Source organism: Labrus mixtus, chromosome 9, assembly GCF_963584025.1.
Source record: "Labrus mixtus chromosome 9, fLabMix1.1, whole genome shotgun sequence".
NCBI lineage: Eukaryota > Metazoa > Chordata > Actinopteri > Labriformes > Labridae > Labrus > Labrus mixtus.
The window spans coordinates 27750998-27776047 of NC_083620.1; the positions used below are offsets into that span (position 1 = coordinate 27750998).

The window sequence follows — 25050 nt, forward strand, 5'->3', positions numbered from 1 at the left end:
GATTGACTACAAATAAACAAAGGCACGTCCTGTCACTCCACTTCAGAGACAAAAAAAATGGCCGACGTATCAGCGCCACTGCTCATCCGGCCTGACAGCGTCCTGAGAAGTCTGTGGGGAAATTAGTGAGCAGTAAACTGTGAAGGCAAAGCATCTGTTTAAATCTGCAGCTGCAGCGCGTTGTGACTGTTTCAATACGAACGTGTCCGAACGTTTAAAACAAGTTTTTTAAAAAAAAGTCTGTTTGTCTCCTCGGAGCGGTCACAGAGAGCGCTCTGACGTTCAAGTCAAATATTTGAATCAGATCTTTTGTTTGCTTTAGTGAGACGGTGCTGCACTACTCGTGTTCCAGTCTGAGTGTTAATCACTTCACATACAGAGAGGGTTCATTAAATAAAGTCAATATAATGTGTTAACCATCAGACAGTGATAGAAAACTCTTTGTGTTGGCGGTTATTGTTAAATAATTCAAGTGAACGAGGAAATAAGAGTTCATTAATTACAACATTATGTTTTTAAAATAATAAAGAGTGTTAGTCGTTTTGTAGCTCTGAAGCATCGTACTCGTGCACAGGCCGTGGACAGAGCTGACTCAGCTCATCCCAAATCCTAAACTATGATTGGCTACTTGTCTTGTTGGAGGCGGGACTTTTGTTAGAACAGGCTGCTAGTATCTTTTTTCTGCATTTCCATTTGGCACATCTTTTAAACATTTGCGTCATGACTTTGAACAAATCTTCTTTTCATATCTTTAAAAAAACTATCTTCAGAGATTTTTATGTTCTCACCTTTTGTGTTATTTTCAAAAGTTAAGAAGTAAAAAAAAAAAAAATGTTCACAGGAACATTTTTAGAAACTTGATAACGGGTAAACTTGGCTATCATCTGTCCTCTTCATCACTTTTATGTTTCTGAAACTTTCTTCCTTTAAAGAAGATCTGCAGTGACGACAGGACAATGTTTCACTTGTGGAGTCGACACGGTACCACACGCACTCATACATGCAGAACCCAGGCTCAGTGAGCCGGACAAACAGAGAAACCACACAGCTGTGAAGTTATTCAAGAGATTATTTCAACCTAATCAAAGATTGTGAAATCTGTATATGAGTGGTGGTTGTACTGCTGAATGTGTGAAGTGCTGACAAGAGAGGGATAGAGACTGAGAAGCCAGCTTAAATACTCAGGCCCAGTCTGCCCAGGTGTATGATATCAATTTAACTGGCTCCGCCCCTTTCTACCTGATGGCAACCGAAGGCCCTTTTTCAAACCCACCCCTACACCCTCCCCCTCCGTTAGAAGTCACACTCTCAGCTGACGGAAGTCTCCTTCATCGAGGTGTAGGGTAGAAATACAGCGGCAGGCTTTGGGAAAAACTTCCCTCTCTCAGGTGGAAACAGGAACTGTGTGTTACCATGGTTACTCAGCGGTATCTTACAGGAACTGTGTGTTACCATGGTTACTCAGCGGTATCTTACAGGAACTGTGTGTTACCATGGTTACTCAGCGGTATCTTACAGGAACTGTGTGTTACCATGGTTACTCAGCGGTATCTTACAGGAACTGTGTGTTACCATGGTTACTCAGCGGTATCTTACAGGAACTGTGTGTTACCATGGTTACTCAGCGGTATCTTACAGGAACTGTGCGTTACCATGGTTACTCAGCGGTATCTTACAGGAACTGTGTGTTACCATGGTTACTCAGTGGTATCTTACAGGAACTGTGCGTTACCATGGTTACTCAGCGGTATCTTGCGGAAACAGCTTTTTTTTGTAGCTAATGCATTCTGTAAAAATATTTATGTAGCCTAGATTATTCTTCTTCTTCTTTAGTTATATTAGTGTAGACTTATAACAAAACTATTAGATTGAGCCTACATTGTTTATTGTAATTTATAATTTCAGTTAATTTATTGTAATCTTTAGATCAGGGTGTCCTAAATTAATGCAAAGACAAGGAGAATATTGTTGAACGTCAGAGCAGCAAAAAGTGTATTTTTTGTTGTTGAATTGAGATTTCACAAAGACATCAAAAGTAGAAAAATAAGAACTAAATATTAACAGTGAACATTTTCTGCAACATGATTTAATATTCTTTTGTTTTTAACAACAGTCCCTGTAAATATAAAACACTTTAAATAAATAAACATATATTTGATCCTCAGTACACATTTGAAGTTGTTAACTTGCATGATGATATTAAATGTCTCTTAGTTGGATCAGTGTTTGAAGTCACAGGTTGCTGTCTCCATGACGACCGGACACAATAGGCGTTGCACGTGATCCAAAAGTCGGCATCGGTGCAGACTCGCAGGTGGAGGGTTTTATAACCCACTACCACTCCCCGCTAATTGGTTTGGGACGGCCTTAATATGGCGGACCCTCCGCGAGGAAGCGACCCTAAGTGGGGAGAGATACAAGGCAGCATGAAGTCACAACGCACACCCACCCACGCATTAAAGCATTTTGACGGTGGTCTTTCTTTGAGTCATTCACGGCAGCTTTTAGTTAAAAATATGAAAAGTTTTAGTACTTTTTTTTTTTTTTTTTAACTTTTGATCATTAGAATATCAGAGATAGTATTGTTATGAAACACCTGATATAGAAAATGAAAATGTTAACATCTTTTCTCTTTACAAACACGTCTGTACTCTAACCCAGAGATTGTCTATTATCTTAAAGAGAGGCGTCACTCTGCACCAGCAGCACGACCTGCAGTGGACGGAGTGTTTCTGTGTGTTTCTGTGTGTCTGATGTTTATGATGGATCACCTCAGTGTCAGGACTCGATGGTAAACTTCTTTTTAGTTTGGTTTGAACGATTTAAGCTTGTAAACTTTAAAGTATCACCGAGGGGCTTTGGGTGTCGTTGAATGATGGAAGTTCGGTCTGCAGGGAGATGCTTTCTTTATTATCTTCAAGGGTAATCGATACATTAAACTGCGTCTGTATCTTATTCACAAAAACAAATCTGCCACTTGGGGGCAACGAGACAGATTGATGCGTCATTAGATTTACACAATTTACATAAAATCAAAGGCACGAACTACAAGAGCGAAGTCCTGATTTTATTTTATTTTATATTATTATTTTATTCATCTTCAGAGAGGTGTGTTCAGAGTGATTAGATCTGCATGGAGAACATCAGGCTCGCACCTGTTTCAAATCTGATATCAGATCTGATATCCTGTTATGTGTGTGTGTGTGTGTGTGTGTGTGTGTGTGGGGGGGGGGGGGGGGGGGGGGGGGGGGGGATGCACTTCTTGAATCTGTGTTTAGTTATGTGAGCTGACTGAAGAAGGAAGCACAACTTGAATCACTTTCTTCTTCATCAATCTTGAGTCCAGAGTATCCCACCAAAAACAATCCCCGGCCCTTTCTGCCCGTTTGTCCGCCATGTTTGGTGCGTGCGACTGCGATAGATTTTGTGAGATTTTCCGATTTAGAGTCAGGACTATAAATCTGTGCTGATCATATCGTTTCACTCCACACACTAGAAGAACTAAACGGTTTAATCTGTCATTGTTAATCATCATGTTTAGGGTCGCTCACATCTGTTCAGATTTTACAAATCTTGTTAGTTTGGTTCCGGCTTTATCCATGAAATCCATGTCCACGTGTCGTTGACCTCCATCCTCTTTGAATGAGCGTGAGTGTAGGGTCAGATTAAACATCCTCCTCCTCCTCTTTGCTGTGATTGATCCCCGGCTCTCACCGTTTAGTCCCCACATGACGCAGAGGCCTGTTTGCCTCTAAACGTCTGCAGAGAGCTTTTAATGATACAAATTAAAACAGCAGAGCAGTTTGTACCAAACACTAAAATAAACCGTCATTAATAACAACACACTCTGGATGATGAAACCTCTCGGGATGATGGGAAATGTAGGCAGCGACAAACTGAAGAGGAGAGCTAAATCACTGAACACATTTAGCTTTTAAAATAAAGTGAATGTTGCAGATACATGATATGTAAGGATGTCTAAAAATGTGTGCTGTTTGGTTTTTTCCTCCTCGTCTATAACAGACCAGTGATGGTAGAACATCTGCAGATCTATGAATACAAAGATATGATGTTGACTTTCCTCCAACACAGTTTGAAAATCAGACACTGTTTTTTATTGAAAGTTTGCTTGTTTTCTAAAGAGAGGAGAAGAAGAGAGAAGACTTCAGCAGCACTCCCTTTGTGCGGAGGTGTAGACATGTTAACAACTTCTTTAAAGCGAGACTGAAACTATCAGAACATTATTTCTCTGTATCACTGCTGACATTCATTAGCCGCTCTCTCTCTCTCTCTCTCTCTCTCTAATGTCATCGTCGACCGCTGCTGTCTCTCTCTCTCTCTTTCTGTTTTTATTTTTTCAAAGAGTTGCTTCATTCATGTGGTTATTTCATTTCAACAAACATGTTTTCAACATAAGATGTTGAATGAATCAAAAAATAAACTACCCCCAAGAAAAGAAGTAGCAACATCTTTAGAAATGAAAACACAGACATACATACACATCAAAACAATGAGAGAGAAAAAATCAAATCAATATAAATAAATATAAATTTAAAAAAAAGGAAAAGAAAACAAACAGACAAAAACAAAATAAAAAGACAAGCGGAGGGATATAGCCCCTATGTTAAATGCAAATTGAGGTTTCCACATTTCTACATTGGATTCATTTAAATATTTTATGGGTATTGTCACACAAATATGCACATACATTTTGTTTTCAAACCTGCATATAATTACACATTTATATTAATATTGACTTGTATGCTCCTTTCCACAAAGGTATCTCTCTTTCACTCTGAACAGCTTTGAGATTCAAATCAGTTTTTGTTTTATCACTCTTCTCCTTCAATGCATCTACATTTGTTTAACGGCAGCATGTGGCATTAAAAAGTGTTGAATTATGGAAAAATATTGAAAAACTTTAATTACAGGTTACCACCTTTCTTAAAGCAGCATTATGGAGGAATTTGGTTTGGTGCACTTTGGCGCCCACCGAAGGTCACTTCTACAATTCACTTAGCAGACTCTTTTCTCCAAAGCGACGTACATCAGAGAGTAAGAACAACACAAGCAAGGATCTAGAAAAAAGGGAACAATGTCAGTAAGAGCAAACGATCAGCTTTGAGTCTGATTGGACACACAGGTGCTGACAGGAAGTGACCAGAGGCAAAGCACAACATTGAGGGCAGTTCTTGAGAGCTCTAATCAGTATAGAAACCATCTTATAAGTCGTCGTTATCCAACAAAAACCATCGTCATTACCATCATCATCATCAATAATATGGAGACCATCATCATTAAGTTAGTAGGTATTCATGAAAGAGCTGGGTCTTTAGCTTTTTCTTAAAGGAGCAGAGGGACTCTGCAGATCACATGGAGTTTGGAAGTTCATTCCACCACTTGTGGAAGGTCACTGAGTGTAACTGCACTGTTGTAAAACACCCACGTCGACTAAAAATGTTTTTGCAACCATGACTCTGCTACAGCGTCTACTTCTCGTTGTAGAGAAAACTTTTGGTGTAAGATGGATTTATTGATTTTGGTTTTCTCAAACCTGAGAGAAACTTTCAGGTTAGACGACTTTCTGCAGCTGGTGAAGCTGCTAAACATCAGACAACGATGACGATACAGCCTCATGTAATAACCTTAATCTGTTCTGAATAATATCTGCAGGGATGAACTCTCTCTTTTTCTCTTCTTTGCTTCATCCATCACTGACTTCTTCCTCTTAGCCTCAGCTGTTATATCAAACAGTTAACAAGACGGGCTAAATGGCTAGTATTGTAAAGCTTTGCACACTTCTCAAGAGAGAACAACGGCACGCTGCCAGACTTACAACGAGTTATAAGCAGGCGAGCGGGGCGATCTGTGGACCTGGGAGAGACTCTTTACTCATGGTTGAAAGTTGTACTTATTAGATCGACTCTGAGACGACTGTTTTAAGGTTACAGATTGATGCTGTAAAGGGGAAGCTGTTTGTTTAAAGCCAGAGAGAGGGAAGTAGTTTAAAGAATAAGAGGGAGACTGTATTGTGTCCACATTGTTATAAATGCTGATATTCTCGAGGTCTACTCCTCACTCATTTATTCTTCAGCGGTTTCTCACATACAGCACATCAGCCCTATAGAGGATTAACATTTCCCAGCATGCCTTTCAACAACCCCAAGGAGAAATCTGTTTGTGCTCGTTGTATTTATTCCGCTACACCCACCGGGGAGTCTTCCAGTGAAGCCCATCCTCGCGCTCACACTTCAGACTGCTATAAAGGACATGTTTCATTTCCTGTTGTGATGGAGATAACGGACGAGATGAAATCCTCCACAGACGCGCTCAGATCAGCATCGTATTATTAAACCTCCAAACACATCGGGCCGTGTGTGTTTCTAATCTGGTCTAATGCAGTGTGTTCATATGAAAGTGATGATCCACAGCCTGCATGCTGCTGTCACACAGGAACATGTTACAGAAAACAAAGTGTCTCTAGTGTCTCGGCCGGCTGAGCTCTCCTTCACACGCGCTCCTGCAGATTACACAGGGATGTGTAGTAAATGCTTTCCGCTCAGCTGTGTCTTCATAATCCACACAGAGTCATTTACGACCCGCCGCGTGAGGATAAGATAGTAGTACATCTGTTTGTATGATGCATTGTGTTTCTGTGATGGGATCAGGGAGATTTAGTGGAGTGTAAACCCTGAGGTGTCTTTATTACACGTCACAGCACAGATTGCTTTCAAAAGCACAGATTCTCAAAGCTTTAATAGAACAGTGTTCCCCGCATTCCAGCCACAGTAACACTCTTTCTGTGGGAAACACTGATGGATGTAAACTACTTCAAACTGCAGCGAGGTCGTTCTCCTTTACCTCCTACAGTCATCACTCTGTCCCTGCATGCATGAAAATATAAAAAAGCACTTTTATTGATATCACAGTGTTAAACGTTTATTGTTTTCATGAGCCACATGAATCAAAAGTAGGAGCTGCACCAACAACAAAAAATCTAACTTTCCACCTCTCCACCTGTGGGTGCAAACTGACAAACTGAATAACTTCCTGTTTTTATCTTCAAATGTGTGAAAGCAAAGAAAACCTTGATTCTGTCAGGACCGATGCTCCCTCCCGCAGCAGGCTGTCCTCGTTTATAAATCAAACGTCTGCATACAGTGAAGTCGCACATACTTTGATGTCAATTAACGTACATCATTTAGCCGCGGGGCGCTGACATGTGCGACATCTCGATGGCTCATACGTCTCGTAAATGTCATCGATGGCACTTATCTTCAGGGCTGGGACGGCAGAGAGATGAAGAGCGATGCTGGGGATGTCGGGGGAGGGGGGGGGGGGGGGGGGGTCTGATGCTTTGTTTAGCACCAGGCGTGTGTTAATGTCAGACGCTGTTAATGTTGCTTTAATGTCACTTAAAAATAGCTTAGCATTCGACCCAAACACAGAGCGAGGAATGTAAGTGTAATGAATCTATAGTGAAGATGACTGAAGGAGTTTGAGTCGTCCTGTACTTCATGGAATCAACGAGGAGGCTAATTAGGGTGAAAATGCTCATCAGGGGAAATGAACCAAAGACCCATATGACCACTAATGATAACACAGAGCAGTCATACAGATCAATAACACCAATTACACACATTTACATTTAATGACTCTCCTTCTCACTCAGCTTCTTTTAGTTTCCGGTTTACAGACAAAACAAAGTTTATACTTGTTTATGCTCTAAGTTGATACAAATATGGAAACAAACCTTCTGTCCGTACCAAGCGGCAACCTCCGATCTTGAAAAATGAAGCCAATGCAAAAGTGCAAAATCCTGCAGTTCATCGAGTGTCCACTAAAGGCTGGCTCTAGGAACACAGGAAGTCACATACACACCACAGCCAAAAAGCTGTTTTTACAGCAGAAATTAACATGTTTACAACCTGGTTCAAAAAAACAAATAGGTCTGATTAGTTATTGTCATCTTGGGCACACACTGTCCTGTAAACGGCTCCGTTTTGATTTTGAAAACGACACGTGTTATCCATAGTTAGGCATGTAGCTGACATGATTGACAGGTGGGCGGGATGTAACGGTTCATCAGGAGTCTTAAAACCCGCCTCAGCTCCAGCTCTCAGCCTGTTGTTAGGTTGACTGAAAGTTAGACTGAGACAGGATTTCCAGCATGGTGGCTGCTGCTGATGAGCCTCCAGCGCCCCCTGCAGGAACAGATGGGTGACGTCACTCAGGCTTCAAACATTAATATTTACAGTCTATGGTCCGTACTTTACTCTTGCACTCCTGCACATTTTCTGGCGCTTACAAATTTGTATCAAATGTTGCAATACCACCAGATATTGTGGGGGCAGTGTTGAGCAGTGTCTTTGAACAGTTCAGAGCCAGACCAGCAGAACACAGCAACGAAGAATACTTTTGAAAAATGAGGATAACTATTTGAGGTAAAACTGTGCAAACTGGTTAGGAACTGTAGTGCAGAGATCAGACGGGGAAATCACATCAATGCCTACTGTTGCCTCAGAGGCAACTGATCAGGCCGTGATCGACCCTCCTGCCCCCCCTACACTGCACGACTAACAACGTACAATCGAGCTGCAATTCTGCCTGACTTTCAAATCGGTCATTCGACTAAATAATTGTCACAGCAGCGGCCCAAGTGAATGTCTGGTGTGAGATAAAAACTACAAACTGTGTGAGCTCTGTGGGATGTGTTTGTAACATTTTGCTGCAGCCTTTTTACTATTCAGCAGCATGTATACAAAGTCACAATTTAGTGAGTGTCCAAGCTGGCATTTATAGTACAAATAGACCATCTGTGACACACACACACACACACACACACACACACACACACACACACACACACACACAGTCTCACTCTCCTGTAAATACCACCCAAAGACTGTGAGTCTGCATTTACATAAATCATCAGACTGATTCTGAGGAGCAGAGGGGGCTGATGGGACATTTAGCGGAGCAGTTTAGAGGATCAGATTCCAGCGAGCTTTTCGTTTTTTCTATAATCCAAACTGTTTGTAACAGTCCGGTTTCAGACCGACACGCACTGAAACTGTGCTAACGTCTTTCATTTTTAATGATGTTTTCAGGTTCTTTAATGTTTTATAATCTCTTTCTGTTTCGTAATAACTTTATTTAACAGAGGGCTGCATGGTGGTGGTGCAGTGGTTAGCGCTGTTGCATCACAGCCAGGAGGGTTCCTGGTTTGAATCCCCGTCAGATTAGGGCGTGGAGTCTGCATGTTCTCCCCGTGCACGTGTGGGTTCTCTCCGGGTTCTCCGACTTCCTCCCACAGTCCAAAGACATGCTTGTTAGGTTAACTGCTGACTCTAAAACTGCACCTGTAGCTGGTTGTCTGACTCTGTATGTCATCCCTGTGATTGACAGGGTGTAATATAGGGTGCAGCCCCCGCCCGCAACCCCGAACGGGAAAAGCTGTAAAAGCTAATGTATGTATGGATGGATGGATGGTTTCTGAGAGGAACACTCAGCATGAAGACAACAACAACAAAAAGAACCTCTTTACAAACCTCATCATCACATCTGTTCTGTCAGTAAAATGATTTCAGTGTTTTGACAAAAATATCATTTCTTCTTCTATTCCTCACTAGAAGAAGAAATCGTAGTGTTTTCTCTGTGTTTAGTGCGTGATGATAAATGGAAGCAGGTCTCCCCTCCCTCCTTCCTCCTCTCTCCCCTCCCCCGGCTTGTCTTTAATGCATTCCCCCCCTCTCCTCTGTTCATGAGCTCTCAGTGTAGATCAGATCGTCCTGATGTAACCAGTGTGTCAGTCAAACGTGCGCCTGCTGAATCCTTTTTTTTCTCTCCGCTCTGACAGTCCTGATCCTCTCTCTCCTCAGCATCCTCACTTCCTTTAATCTCCTCACTCTGAACATCAATCTGTTTTGTAATTGGCCTGTCTTTGGAGTCAACATATCTGAGCTCATCAGGCTCTTTCATCTGTTATTTGTTATAAACTTTGCAGATCATTCTTTTGTCTTTCTGTTTCATGACTGTCAGTTAGCTTAACGCTTCCTAACTTCCTGTCTCCTGTCTCCTGTTTTCATCACCTTCAGCTCGTGCTTCATGTGTTTTTTTTAACTCCTGAATATTACAGTAAAAAAACAAAGTGTTGCCAATAAACCTCACTTTGCCTTCTTCCATTCAAAAACATCTCTAAGACAAATACCTCCTTTTTAACGTGCTTCTCCCTCAGTTAGATTCCCTCCATCTGTTTATCAGAGATGACGTTTCCTCATTTTCATCAGTATGGAGGACTGAAGGGAGAGAATGACCCAGGATGTTATATCCCTTCAACTCACTAAAAAAACTAAAAGAACATTCAGATGCTGTGGAGCACTAAGTCATACATTGAGTTGACTTTTATGGCCGCTCAAGGCATCAAAAACAAGTTGTAAACACAAAGTTCACAAATCATTGTCTCTTCAGTTCATGTGTCAGATTCTCAAACTTCATCCTTTGAGTTATTTAAAACAGGGAACATAGAGGTTCATAACAAATGTCAGGCCCTTAACTCATTGTTTAAGTTTATATACAGATCTGCTTTGACCACTTGTTGACAAAATCACAAACACATCCTTATTTATTCATGCAATACTTAACCGTGCTTCCCTCATTGTGTTATTTCATTTATTTGAAAACTGCTGGAAGCTTCTGTCTTCGCTCTGCGGCCGAGTCGCCAAAAGTATTCTTTCTTTCTGTCCCCGAAGTTTCCTGAAGGGACTTAAAAAAATACCTGAATCTCAGAATCAGAATCAGCTCTGTTGGCCAGGTATGCTTAAACACACATGGAATTTAACTTTGGTAAACTGTGCTCTCTTTGTACAAAGGTATAACATTAAATATCAACAATAAACACAAAAATAAACACAAAAATAATCAAATAAGCAAAAAACAAAAAAACTAATATGTACAAGGCTAAATAAGATAATAGTGCAGTGGTGAAATCTGAATATCAGAGAATTCACTTTACAGACACTTCCCCTGACTGACAGTGTCATAATGCTGGTCTAACAAACCCAGCTTTACGTCTTCTCATCGGCCTGTTTACTAAAAGTCTTGAGGGTGAAGATCAGAGTTAGTTTAGAGAAGTGCAGCACTTAATTTACGAGACACTTCAAGTGGATAGATAAACCTTTCAAAATCAACCTCTGTCCTCGGGTGTCACAGCAGAACATTTGCCACTTCCTGAACCTGAACAGCGTCTCTACACCTGGAGGATTTATTTTTAAACGATGTGTCATGTCGGCCAGCAGCCTGTGAGCCGTGTCAGTCCGGGGTGTCACCATCTTTTGTGAGCAGCTTTCAGGCTCTGCGTTGTACCTGTCAATCAAAACCGGTAATGTGAGACATTTTTTGGCCTCTCAGATGCAACCACAGGCAGGAAGTGAAGCCTGCAGTTTGAAGACAGGTGTCAGCTCTGCAGAAATCAGCAGGAGGGAGATGGATTATTAAATCCAACAGAGCAATGCTTTTGTGCTGTACTTCGTAATGTGTTGCACATTATTTAACTCAAATCACAGAGAGGGATTTTTTAATTTGCATGTTTGATTATAGAGTAGTGCATTTATTACATTTTGAGATATCATGGTTGTATTACTTCACTGTATTGTGGAAGAGCAGGAAGGTTTCCAAGTCAGTGAGTTTACATTTCATGCCTCTGTAGGACCTACAGAAGCATGAAATTTAATGCAGCTACCTCCAGATACCTGCATAATGACTAATAGCTTGCAGACCCAAAGAGCCTGTTTTACATTTTCATGCAAAAATATTCACAGAAAATAATAAGCAGGAGCCTCCAGAATCAAGATAAAATTTGATTTTCTCAGAGCCATTAAAGCCAGAAACTGCTAGATTAATAATGTAAACATGCATTGTGCCGCTGAAGAGGACAAAGCCACCCTGTTTCCCATCAGCTCAATGTTGTCGTGGGCGTCATCAATCAGGAATATGAGAGAAAGGACAAGCTGCCAGAACTGACCAATCACAGCTCCCGTGGTGCCTGCATGATGCAGTGAAGCTTAGCATACCTCTCAGGTTGTAATTGATTGGAGGGCCCCCCAATAGATTTTTGCCTTGGGCCCCAACAGACTCTAGAATCACCTCTGGGTCGGAGTTTGACTTTCCCATATACCATCCTCCACTCTCTCTCTGTCCACTATAACCTAATCTTTAAAAGGTCATTTAAACATTGATGTTAACAGAGCCCCTCCTTGTCTTTTGGAGCCAGCCTCAAGTGGACACTTGAGGAACTGCAGTTTTTTTGCACTCTCACATTTTGGCTTTACTTTGCACAGCGGGTATGCTGCCTAAGTGGAACACATGTTTTTTGTTTTTTTTTAGCCAGAGGTGAAGTACATGTAAGCTAGCTAAACATGAAATGAACTCAAATCAGCAGTTTCCCTCGTCCTCATAGAGCTGCACGTCGGCTCCGTCTGAAACCCTCTCTCTGCTGGGAATCTGAAAACACACTGAATTATTCAGCGTTAGCTTTGAGTTCACTGAGGAAACCAGGCTCACACTCTGTACCCTCACACACCGGGCAGGTGAATCTGGCTCATTAGACGGTCTAGCATCTGATTAAATAAAAATCCAGAAGGTGACACGCGGCCATTAAAATGATTATTGATTCATCCATCGAATTAAATTAGGATGTGTTAAAAAACGGTCAAATGAGTGCAAAAGAGGGCAAAGTTAGAAGTCCTGTGAGTCAATTTATGATGTAAAATTGGATTGCATTGAATACGACTCCAATCTGTGAAGTACGCTGCAACAGATTGGTTTGTTTATTTGAATTTATTGCAGTAGAGCAGCTTTCACCTTTTCACCCTCCACTGAGAGTTAAACTGATTTTAGAAGCAGCTCTGTGTGTCTCTGCTTCGCTCTGAGCTGTGAGGGGATGTTTCTCTGCAGACACGACCGAGCTGCAAGTCTCTTCCAACTCTGTCGTCTGTGTGTGTGTGTGTGTGTGTGTGTGTGTGTGTGTGTGAGAGAGAGAGAGAGAGAGAGAGAGAGAGACACTGCTCTACTACAGCCAATAAACAAACCCCGAGCACATGAAGTACGTGTCCACCAGCGTGGCACACACTTAGTGAATCTCTCAATCACATGCAAATTAACTCACTAACACATAAAGTTACAGTTACACACAGCATGTACATAAAGGGAAGCAGAGGAGGTGATTAGTGCGGGAAAGCAAGCAGTGGGAGTAAATTATGCAGGAGTTTGTCCGTGTGTGACTTTAAGAGAGGGAGAGACAAACGGAGGGCAGATATTTCATTTCATATATCTCTGTTTTTCTGTTTTTAGAAAGTTCAAAATACAGTCTAATGCAAAGTGCAGGATTTTAAGGCAAATTGGTTTTGCCTCCTCCTCCTCCTCCTCCTCCTCCTCCTCCTCCTCCTCTGCCAGTATTCACTAATGCACAGAAAACAGGGAACAAATGCAGAGAAAAATAAAACTTGATGTCTCTACAATTCTGCAATTCTTTAAGCAAATACTTTTATCCAGAGTGACAAACATCAGAAAGTAAGAACATCACAAGCAAGGATCTAGAAAAATGGAACAGCTTTAAGTCTGATCGGACACACAGGTGCTGACAGGAAGTGCACACAGGTGCTGACAGGAAGTGCACACAGGTGCTGACAGGAAGTGACCAGAGGCAGAGCAAAACATCCACAGCTGATCTTGAGAGTTTTAATCAGCATCAAAACCATCCTTAATATCATCATCAATATCATTAAGTTAGTAGGTATTCATGAAAGAGCTGGGTCTTTAGCTTTTTCTTAAAGGTGCAGAGGGACTCTGCAGATCACATGGAGTTTGGTAGTTTGTTCCACCACCGGGGGGCAACAGAGGAGAAGAGTCTAGTGAACGATTTAGGGCCCTGTTGTGAAGGTCGGATCAGACGCCTTTCATTGGCTGTTGTACGTCTGAAACTTTAATATCAAAAAGAAAAGGAAGTCCTGGATAGAAGTCCTTTAATGATAACCAGAATTACTGAGAAATTGATTTCCGTTCCCAGATGGAAATTGTCGTCAGACGTTGATCGACACTGACTGCCGATTGGTTTTGAGTTTAACTCCAAAACATCTTGTGAAAATGTTTTTCAATCAAATCCAGATCAGGTCTGTTACAGATGAACGAGGAGTTTCTGCTCAATTGTGAAGTGACAGTAATGATCAGTGTCCTCTCCGGGAACAAAAACCACTTGTTTCTGTGCAGAGAGAGAGAGAGAGAGAGAGAGAGAGAGAGAGAGAGAGAGAGAGAGAGAGAGGACCTACTGAACAACACCGAGGATGAAAGTGGTGACTGACAGGAAAATAAACGAGGAAAGACAAGAGGCTGAAAGGAGGCGGGAAAGATAACAGAGAAGAGGCAAAAAAGAGGACGGGGGAACAATGAACCAATGGAGTGTAATTATGTAAGAGAGCGAGAGAGCGAGGGGTCAAACAAGCAGCACATAACCAGCGCTTGAATAGGAGAGTTATAGAGGGGGCACTGAGAGGAGAAAATGAGGGGAGAAATGTCCCACAGATACATAAACAGCAAACAATCAGGAGAGAGAGAGAGGATGATCGAAGTGAGGAGGAAATTAGATGGAGAGAGAGAGAGAGAGAGAGAGAGAGAGAGAGAGAGAGAGAGAGAGAGAGCGGGAAGAGAGAGGGAAGAGAGAGAGAGAGAGAGAGAGAGGATGATCGAAGTGAGGAGGAAATGAGATGGAGAGAGAGAGAGAAGAGAGAGAGAGAGAGAGAGAGAGGGAAGAGAGAGAGGGAGACAGAGAAGAGAGAGAGAGAGAGAGACGAGAGAGAGAGAGATAGATAGAGAGAGAGAGTTGTAAAGCGGTGATCTGAACATAAAGAAATGATTCTGCTGAGTGGAGAAGCTCCCTGTTTGTTTGTTGTGTACAGTCCGAGAGGCTCTGATGTGGTTTACTCAGCTCACTCTGAATGAATCCATCGAGGCGTTGTGTTTGCCCGAGGTTCTTCAGTCACGGTCAGAGCTGAATCAGGATTTTCCTGCATGAGATAAAAAATATGTAAATTACAGATGTGCTATTTCCAGCTCTAAACTCGTGTTATTGTTTTCTAATTTCATCACCAGGGCATAAAAACTAATTATAAATCTTTCCGCTTTACACATCTGATATATTCTGCGTTAGCAGCACACTCCTTCATGTCGTACTTCAGATATGATGACAGAAAGGGGATCTCAGGCGTGAAAGTGCTAAAGTAAAGACGATATGTATTCACTGTTCTTCCTGGTGGACAGATAAAGCTCTGTGATTGGTTCACACATGGTGCTGAGAGGTGTCAGGAGGGGATACTTCATTCATGACTTTAACAGAGAATCACAGCCCGGCAGGGACGCAGCATTCAGACTGATAGGGAAGGATTTTTATCCTCTACTTAAAGTCTTTATATGTGATGTTTCACACTTAAATAAAGAGTCCCACTGTCTGTGATGTTTTCAGAGTTTTCAGAGTCCTATCTTCACTTTGTTTACATCGCCCGGACGGCCGGCTGACTCCTCCCCTCGTGTATAAAAGTTGTTTAATTGAGGGACTAGAGAAAAGAAGAATAACATACTGTACTCACTGCTTAACTGTGTTTCTAGATCACGCTCATTTCAGGTAAATTTACATGCAGTGTGAAGATACGAGCATAATAAAGATCGCTAGCATTAGCATGCTAACACAACAATGCAGTGCGAGTTGTTTTGGTTTCATGCTGGTGCTCAAGGGCGACATCTACTGGATCAAAAAAATCTCATATAAAGCCTTTAAGACGGGTTTACTGTCACTGAGACATGCAGTATCACATGACAACAAAAGCATGCAGAGTTGTATTGATGTTTGTAAAATCAGACTTTTCATCATCAGGTAGAGTTAAGGATGTAGAAATCAGCCTCAACTGTTCTGTTAAATTCTAGCTTGTTCCTATATTTATTGTCAGACCTGTAGTGATCTGACTTCATCATTGAGCTGAAGGAAACATGGTTACTGTACTTCAGTGCTGCTTTAGCTTCATGCTAAATGATGCTAATCTGCCCATTGTCACACAGAATCTGATGAAATGAGTCTCTGTTGTTTAATGCATGTCCATCTGGACTCATCACTTTAGTTGTTGAAGAACTGAAGTGAGCAGAGAGCTGTTGAATATCTGAATGTGAATCAGTCCCACTTCTCTCAGTGGATGTGTTGTCTCTCTGCAGGTGTGACTTTTGAACGTCTGTGACCTTCCTCTCTGTCTCGTTGAGTCTGGCAGTCAGAGGACTTTGGTTTTAAGTCGTGAAGGACGATCTTGTTTCCTGACTTAAAGTGGTCTCTTCCCTCTCTCTGACCTCGCTCACATCACTTCATGTCAAACAAAAGTCAGATCTGTTGACATTTGGCACCCGTGGGTGAGTGCAGGGTCACTGTGACTGATGCAGCACGAACGCATCATAAAACGATTTCAGCCCAACAGAGGCGTCAGGAAGGAGTAAATAAAAAGCATCACGGCCGCGGCGCTGCCTCGTCTCTGCGTTTGATGAGCGAGTCAGAATGTGAGAGCGGTCTTCATCTCGTCCCCTCATCCTGCAGACCGAGGTTTTTTATAGAGATTGAATCCTGGGCGTCTCAAAGCGCGTCTTCCAATTCGGTTGCTTCATGACCCCTATATGTATGCATGTTCTGTATAGAGACATCTATTCTACTGCCATGGAACATGAACTGATCCCTTTGTTCCTTCATATAGATGACATGATTCAATTATATATCCATCTATATCTCTGCAGAAAGTATTTGCATTTAAATGAAAGCAGCTAGCAGGAGGTTTTCAGAATCTTACTCGGTGACATTTCAACAAGACCAGAGATTATCTTCAGGATCATTTCATTCTCTCAGTTAGAAGAGAATCAGAACAACTTGTAATTTATTTTTTAAAAACAGAAACAGCTTTTTAAAGGCTTTCTATGCGATCCAGCATGAATGAGCGTGATCTAGAAACACAGTTAAGCAGTGAGTACAGTGTGTTATTCTTCTTTTCTCTAGTCCCTCAATTAAACAACTTTTATACACGAGGGGAGGAGTCAGCCGGCCGTCCCGGCGATGTAAACAAAGTGAAGATAGGACTCTGAAAACTCTGAAAACATCACAGACAGTGGGACTCGGGTGTTACACCCATTGTAGACAGTCATGACTCACAGAGTTATTTTCAGAGGATATACTTGATTTATATTATATTTAAGTGTGAAACATCACATATAACTTATATATATATATATAACAACCTTTAAAGGTTTCTGCCAATAAACCAGCGTCTTCCGTTTTCCAACTGTTCCCAAACGTTGGCTCAGGTTCTATCCAGGCGTTTTCCTGGTCAGAAGGGAAATGTAATCCCTCCTGTGTGTTCTGGGTCTACCACTTGGTCTCCTCCCACTTGTGCATGTAGGGAAGTCCTCCAGAGGGAGGCGACCACGAGGCATCCTGATCAGATTCCCGACCGACCTCAACTGGGTCCTTTCAGTGCGAGGGAGCAAGTGGCTCTACTCCGAGCTCCCTCCGGATGTCTGAACTCCTCACCCTATGTCTAAAGGCTGAGCCCAGACACCCTCCAGAGGAAACTCAATTTGAGACACTTTGCTTGAGGCAGAGACTCACTCCCCACCCGGAGGAAGCAATCCACTGTTTTACAGTCCATGGAACCGTGGCCTTAGACCTGAAAGTGCTGACCCGCTTTCTGCTGCAAACCGCCCCAATGCCTACTTTAGGACCCATTAATAGTATAGAATAGAACTTTATTTGTCCACAAAGTGAAAAATTGTCTCTGGCTTCACAAGAACAAGACAGAAAAAACATTATGACAAACAAGACAACATTCAAGCACAGCAGGAAACCAGGAGAGCGCCTGTAGTCCTCGACATCATCACAGTCAGCATGGTTCGTGAATTTAAAATAATAATTTAGTATAATAATAATCCAGTGTTTTAAGACATTTCATAAAGTTATAGGTTTAAAAACAGTAATTTCATAAAACAATGTGCAGTTAGAGTTGAGGGGGGTCGTGTTTTTTCCCTCATTAATTTAATAATTTTATTACATTTGGTACAAATTATTTTTTATAAACATTTTTTGTGGCTCTTTTCTCTAATACTGCAAACCCTCTATTCATATTTTAACATTACCCGAAGCAGCATGGGATGATTCAATTAATTTGACTTAATGAAGACATGTGTGAAAAAAAACCACAATACACAGTCCGTGATTAAATATTATTTTCTATTTTTGTAATAGGAAATGAAAGAATGTTTGAGACTGTGTTGTTCAGAGATAGTGTGAACTCCATCATAATGTAATTTATTTCTGCGGTGGTGAAGTAGTCTGTTAAAAGGGTCGCGAGCAGCAGAAATCATTTTCTCCTGGAGATTGCCTCACTTCACTCTGATACGCCTCGTCCTCCCCCGTGTCATGATGCTCTCTGCAATCACACATTTAAACCACCTCGACTCTATTCACAATCAGGATCCTAGTTATTGAAATATAAAAAATCACTTCCTCCAGTGTGCTATTCCAAGAAAAATGGCCTCATTGCCACAGTGACCAACACTCAGTGAGTCTTTGTCCTTGAAGAACTTCTCGTGTGTCTGTCTGGGTGGAGTTGCCGTTTAGTAGATTTTCAATGTGTTGATGGACTCAGCCTTTAAAAGAAACTGTGAGGCTTGTCAGATGTTCAAAGGGGAGACAGGAGATAAAGAAGCAGGTAAAATCATGGATGGCACTGAGATGTGGATGTTTCACTGTACAACATTCAGCCGACCTGCAGAGAGGAACGGAGCTCCGCAGGGTAAAAGAGCAGAGTTATTAGAGAGACAGCTCAGAGAAGGAGATGATTTGGTGTTGAACTTTAATGCCTCCACTCCTGATGAATGCCTCAGTAACGAACATGCTGCCTTCAGCACTTAGCTGAGACCTTTAGTCAGCCGTGGCCCGAGCAGAGATGAAGAAAAAAAATCAGCTGTTTAATAAAGCTCCACAGACAAGGACTCCGCCCTCTGATAACATTCACTTGAGAACTGTAAAATACTTTTTTTTTCTCTGTGGTTTGTCAAGGCAATGTCCTCAAAAAGACTTGAATGTTTGAAAAGATTACACACACAGAACTCCTTTCAACAGATAAAAAATTATCCAGTCTGTCACGACTCATTCATTGACCCTGAATATGTTCAATAACATACAGCATGAATGCAAATCACTGTCCTTACAGTGTTGGACTTTCATGACGAGGTGCACATGTGAACAAGCAACTCAAAGTTTTCAGGGTCATTCTGTCCAGAAAGAGACTTTACTTTCTCTTTCTTCCCTTTCTCTCTTATCTTCACTACAGATGGTATGGGCAACTCGAGCACAATCGGCGGCTACACCACATCCCAACATGCACCACATCCCAACATGCACCACATCCCAACATGCACCACATCCCAACATGCACCACATCCCAACATGCACCACATCCCAACATGCACCACATCCCAACATGCACCACATCCCAACATGCACCACATCCCGACATTCACCACATCCCAACATATCCCGACATGCACCACATCCCAATCTGCACCACATCCCAACATGCACCACATCCCAACATGCACCACATCCCAACATGCACCACATCCCAACATGCTCCACATCCCAACATATCCCGACATGCACCACATCCCAACATGCACCACATCCCAACATGCACCACATCCCAATCTGCACCACATCCCAACATGCATCACATCCCAATCTGCACCACATCCCAACATGCACCACATCCCGACATGCTCCACATCCCAACATGCACCACATCCCAACATGCACCACATCCCAACATGCCCCACATCCCAACATATCCCGACATGCACCACATCCCAACATATCCCGACATGCACCACATCCCAATCTGCACTACATCCCAACATGCACCACATCCCGACATGCTCCACATCCCAACATGCACCACATCCCAATCTGCACCACATCCCAATATGCACCACATCCCGACATGCACCACATCCCAACATGCATCACATCCCAATCTGCACCACATCCCAACATGCACCACATCCCAACATGCACCACATCCCAACATACACCACATCCCAATCTGCACCACATCCCAATCTGCACCACATCCCAACATACACCACATCCCAATCTGCACCACATCCCAACATGCACCACATCCCAACATGCACCACATCCCGACATGCACCACATCCCAACATATCCCGACATGCACCACATCCAAACATGCACCACATCCCAACATGCACCACATCCCAACATATCCCGACATGCACCACATCCCAACATGCACCACATCCAAACATATCCCGACATGCTCCACATCCAAACATATCCCGACATGCACCACATCCCAATCTGCACCACATCCCAACATGCACCACATCCCAATCTGCACCACATCCCAACATGCACCACATCCCAACATGCTCCACATCCCAACATGCACCACATCCCGACATTCACCACATCCCAACATGCTCCACATCCCAACATGCACCACATCCCAACATGCACCACATCCGGACATGCACCACATCCCGACATGCACCACATCCCAATCTGCACCACATCCCAACATGCACCACATCCCGACATTCACCACATCCCAACATGCTCCACATCCCAACATGCACCACATCCCAACATGCACCACATCCCAACATGCACCACATCCCAATCTGCACCACATCCCAACATGCACCACATCCCAACATGCACCACATCCCAACATGCACCACATCCCAATCTGCACCACATCCCAACATGCACCACATCCCAACATGCTCCACATCCCAACATGCACCACATCCCGACATTCACCACATCCCAACATATCCCGACATGCACCACATCCCAACATGCACCACATCCCAACATGCACCACATCCCAACATGCACCACATCCCAATCTGCACCACATCCCAACATGCACCACATCCCAACATGCTCCACATCCCAACATGCACCACATCCCAACATGCACCACATCCCGACATGCACCACATCCCAACATGCACCACATCCCGACATGCTCCACATCCCAACATGCACCACATCCCGACATTCACCACATCCCAACATGCTCCACATCCCAACATGCACCACATCCCAACATGCACCACATCCCAACATGCACCACATCCCAATCTGCACCACATCCCAACATGCACCACATCCCAACATGCTCCACATCCCAACATGCTCCACATCCCAACATGCACCACATCCCGACATTCACCACATCCCAACATGCTCCACATCCCAACATGCACCACATCCCAACATGCACCACATCCCGACATGCACCACATCCCGACATGCACCACATCCCGACATGGACCACATCCCAACATGCACCACATCCCGACATGCACCACATCCAAACATATTCCGACATGCACCACATCCCAACATGGACCACATCCTGACATGCACCACATTCCGACATATCCCGACATGCACCACATCCCGACATGCACCATATCCCGACATGCACCACATCCCAACATGCACCACATCCCAACATGCACCACATCCCAACATGCACCACATCCCGACATGCACCACATCCCGACATGCACCACATCCCAACATGCTCATATCAAACATAAATGTTGCCATTTGGGTGGAAGTGCTGTTTGCAGTCTCTAGTGTTTCCGTCTGGTCTTTAAGGTGTGGCAGCTATACGACATATTAGCCCTCGATCAGATGACCGGTATATCAGATGAGTTCACCTTGCTGAGTGGGAGGTCATCTCTCTGTCCGTCTCTGAGCAGCGACCCTCTCAGCAGATAAAGAGCTATTGACGGAGTGTAGAAGAGGCTGCATCGACCTGCTAATAGAGGGCGCGACCTTGTGAAGAACAATGGACGGATTTCTTTGCGTCCCAAATAAAAGCTTCAATCCTCTGATTTGCTGACGGAACAGACAAAATGCAGCTAAGGAAACGTGTTTCTTAGTGCTGCTCTATTTAGTGCAGCTGTCAGTGTGTCATTACTCATTCCCAGCTGATCAGTGTTTAATGGAGTGTGTGTGTTGAGAAATATGACCACATAACATTAACAAGGCAGCAGCTCTCATGTGACAAAGCCAATGCAGAATGTAAATAATGGAGGACATGAATATTTTACTTCTCAGTAGCAATTTTAATCTCAGCTGAAGAAGAGGCAAACATCTGAATTAGGATTTCACATATTTATCTTACTCCGTTGAAATAACAGGCTTGATGGATCACTGGATGGGCTCAGCTCTAAATACATGAACCCCGTATAGAGAGGCTACAGTCCTGGATATCACAGCACTTCTTCTGCATGTCTGAGTCACTCTGATCTCTCCTCCAGATTCTTCCATCTCTCTTCAGCTGTCCTATAAATAAAGGGGGAAATGAATTAATAAAAAAAAATCTTTAAAAAGAAGTTGTCCAAAAGTGTTGTAGGTTCAAAGTTTTTGTACATTGAAGTGTGAATCTCCCTTTTTTTTCTTCAAAAGAACAACTTAGAAATTGTACTTATTGGCAGTATAATCTGTAACAGAACTGAAAGATTTTCACTTCATAATCTGACGTGCACCTGGATGCATCACCTGATGAGACCTCGTGGGCGGCTGTGTCTCAGAGTCTGTCGTGTCCTTACCAAAAGGTCGGGGGTTCGATCCCCAGCTCCTGCAGCCCCATGTCTGAACACTTAACCCCAAGTTGCTCCCGCAGAGCACCTGCGGTGTAAAATTTTGAGTAGTCAGAAGACTAGAAAAGAACTACACAAGCTCAAGTCCATGTACTTCAACAAATCGTAAGACAAACATTACAAAAAAGAACTCTGACCACAGTTAATAAAACAGAAAAAGTGTCTCTGTCTCTGCCTGTGAGGATAAAAAGGGCAGCAGTCGTCTCCAGTGTTCTGTGTCTCTGCATGGAGCAGCTGTAAAAATCAGTTTTTTCTTCTGGCATCAGCTCCGTCATTCAATATATTTTGGGCCCTTGAAGCTCTATAGGCTATTTCACCTCCAATTTTCAGTGTCCGCCTCAGCGTGTATGACAAACTATCTACAACACTGCACCACACAAAGAGAAAAATGTCATCTGAAAATATGAGTGCAGAGGGTTTTGTGTAGAGGGTATACTTTGCAATGTTTCGGCTGGCAGCAGTTTTTATTGGAGTACGCACACAGCCGATAAAAAAATGGAGACTGAGCCTTCATTGGTATGCACAATGCATCCTGGTACATGTAGGCACTGCAGACTGGGCTCTGTGAATGCTCCGGCAATGTGCTTTCTTTCTCTGTCGCTGTTGCTGAAGCAAAGTGTTCATTACTTCAGTCGACTGGAACATGATCAACACTGATTGGACCAAAATTGGTGGAAGCTCATCGTTAAGATTTTACTAAGTATATGATGCAAAGTGTTACAGAAAGTCAGTACAGCAGACTGAGGGAAAAGCCTGTGAAACATTTGAACAATAAAAGTCTAAAGTATTACTCAGCTATAAAGCTGAATATCATCTTTTTATAGTCCCTGGTTTAATAGTGTTTGTTCATCTGCCAAATATATTTGAATAAAGCAATATCTGAATATTTTTACATCGAGATATCTGTATTTTCTCTTCCTATGAAATGTTTTAAATGTCTGAGGACTCACGATCCAATCAAATTCATCTCAACACCATCTCCCGCCTTCTATCTTGTGATTGGTTCTATCCCGTTTCAGTTTGAAATACTGCCCGTGGGAAGCAGCAACCTTAAGTGTTGAAAAATGAAGCTAATGCTGAAGTGCAAAAATCAATCTGCAGTACCTCGAGTGTCCACTAGAGGCTGGATGCAGGAAGTACCAGAAGTCACATACACACCCATTCTAAAAAGGAAGATTTTACAACATAAATAAACATGTTTATAGCCTGGTACAAAAAAACGAAATAGGTCTGATTAGTTATTGTTAAAATGGGCACACACTGTGCGGGGGGTGAATTTTTTTATAATCCATCGTTAGGCACGTGACCTGATTGACAGGTGGGCGCAGTGTAACTGTTCATCAAGAGGTTTAAAACCCGCCACAGCTCCAGCTCTCAGCCTGTCGTTAGGTCGACTAAAAGTTAGGCTGAGACAGCATTTCCAACATGGCGGCTGCTGCTGATGAGCCTCCAGAGCCCCCTGCAGGAACAGATGGGTGACATCACTCAATCTATGCCCCACATGGCAGTCAGATACTCTCACAGTCCTGTTTCATGGGGACTTTCAAATCAGTTTTGTGCGAGGCTGCGGTCAGAGAATAATCTCTGTCATCTCCCGCAGCCGATGACTCACACACTCACCAATAATTAATTCCACACAAGGCCGAAATTAACCGAATATATCCGTCTCTGCTCCTCGTTAAATGTCTGTCTCTCTGTCTAATTTCACACCCTCTGATTTTATTAGAGCTCAACACACACTTCATAGTGTGTATATGATCCATGACACATCTCTGAGGATGATTACTCAGCTAATTATCTGACATCTATACAAATGAGACCTGATCACTGACCCATGATTCTCACTTTGCTCCCGTCTCCTCTCTAACACGTCTGCCTCCTCTTCTCCTCTGACCTTCAGCCGGGATGTGTTTCCTCTCCATTTCTCTGCTCGACGTTTTTGTTTCTCATGAGTGCCTGTGGGAGTTTGCAGAGGTCTGAAGATGATTTTAATCATTGTCTCTCTTACCTGTGAAATGTTTAAAACAACATCAAACATGAAAGCCTCCCATCTCTAAATCTCTCTCTCTCTCTCTCCCCCTCTCTCTCTCTCCATCTGCAGTCTGCCGCTGAGTAGGAGCTCTATGTGGATCGAGATTTAAAAAAGGAGCACCTGAGACTAGTGGTGAGTTTTGCTCTTCCCTTCCTGTCTCGCCCTTTTATGTGTTTTTTTTTCTGGTGATATTTCTCCTGGGATCTGCAGTAATAGGGCCAGACGCTGACATTGAGAGG

The 25050-nt window shown here is 42.9% G+C and overlaps 1 protein-coding gene across 1 annotated transcript in view; it reads left to right on the forward strand.

Moving 5' to 3' along the window:
* slc8a2b (solute carrier family 8 member 2b) overlaps positions 1-25050 on the forward strand; it is a 163947-nt gene that overhangs the window by 70057 nt on the left and 68840 nt on the right. The window contains exon 3 of the mRNA XM_061047217.1: positions 24881-24943. The gene's annotated coding sequence lies outside the window, so the exon portion shown is untranslated. The remainder of the gene's footprint in view (positions 1-24880; positions 24944-25050) is intronic.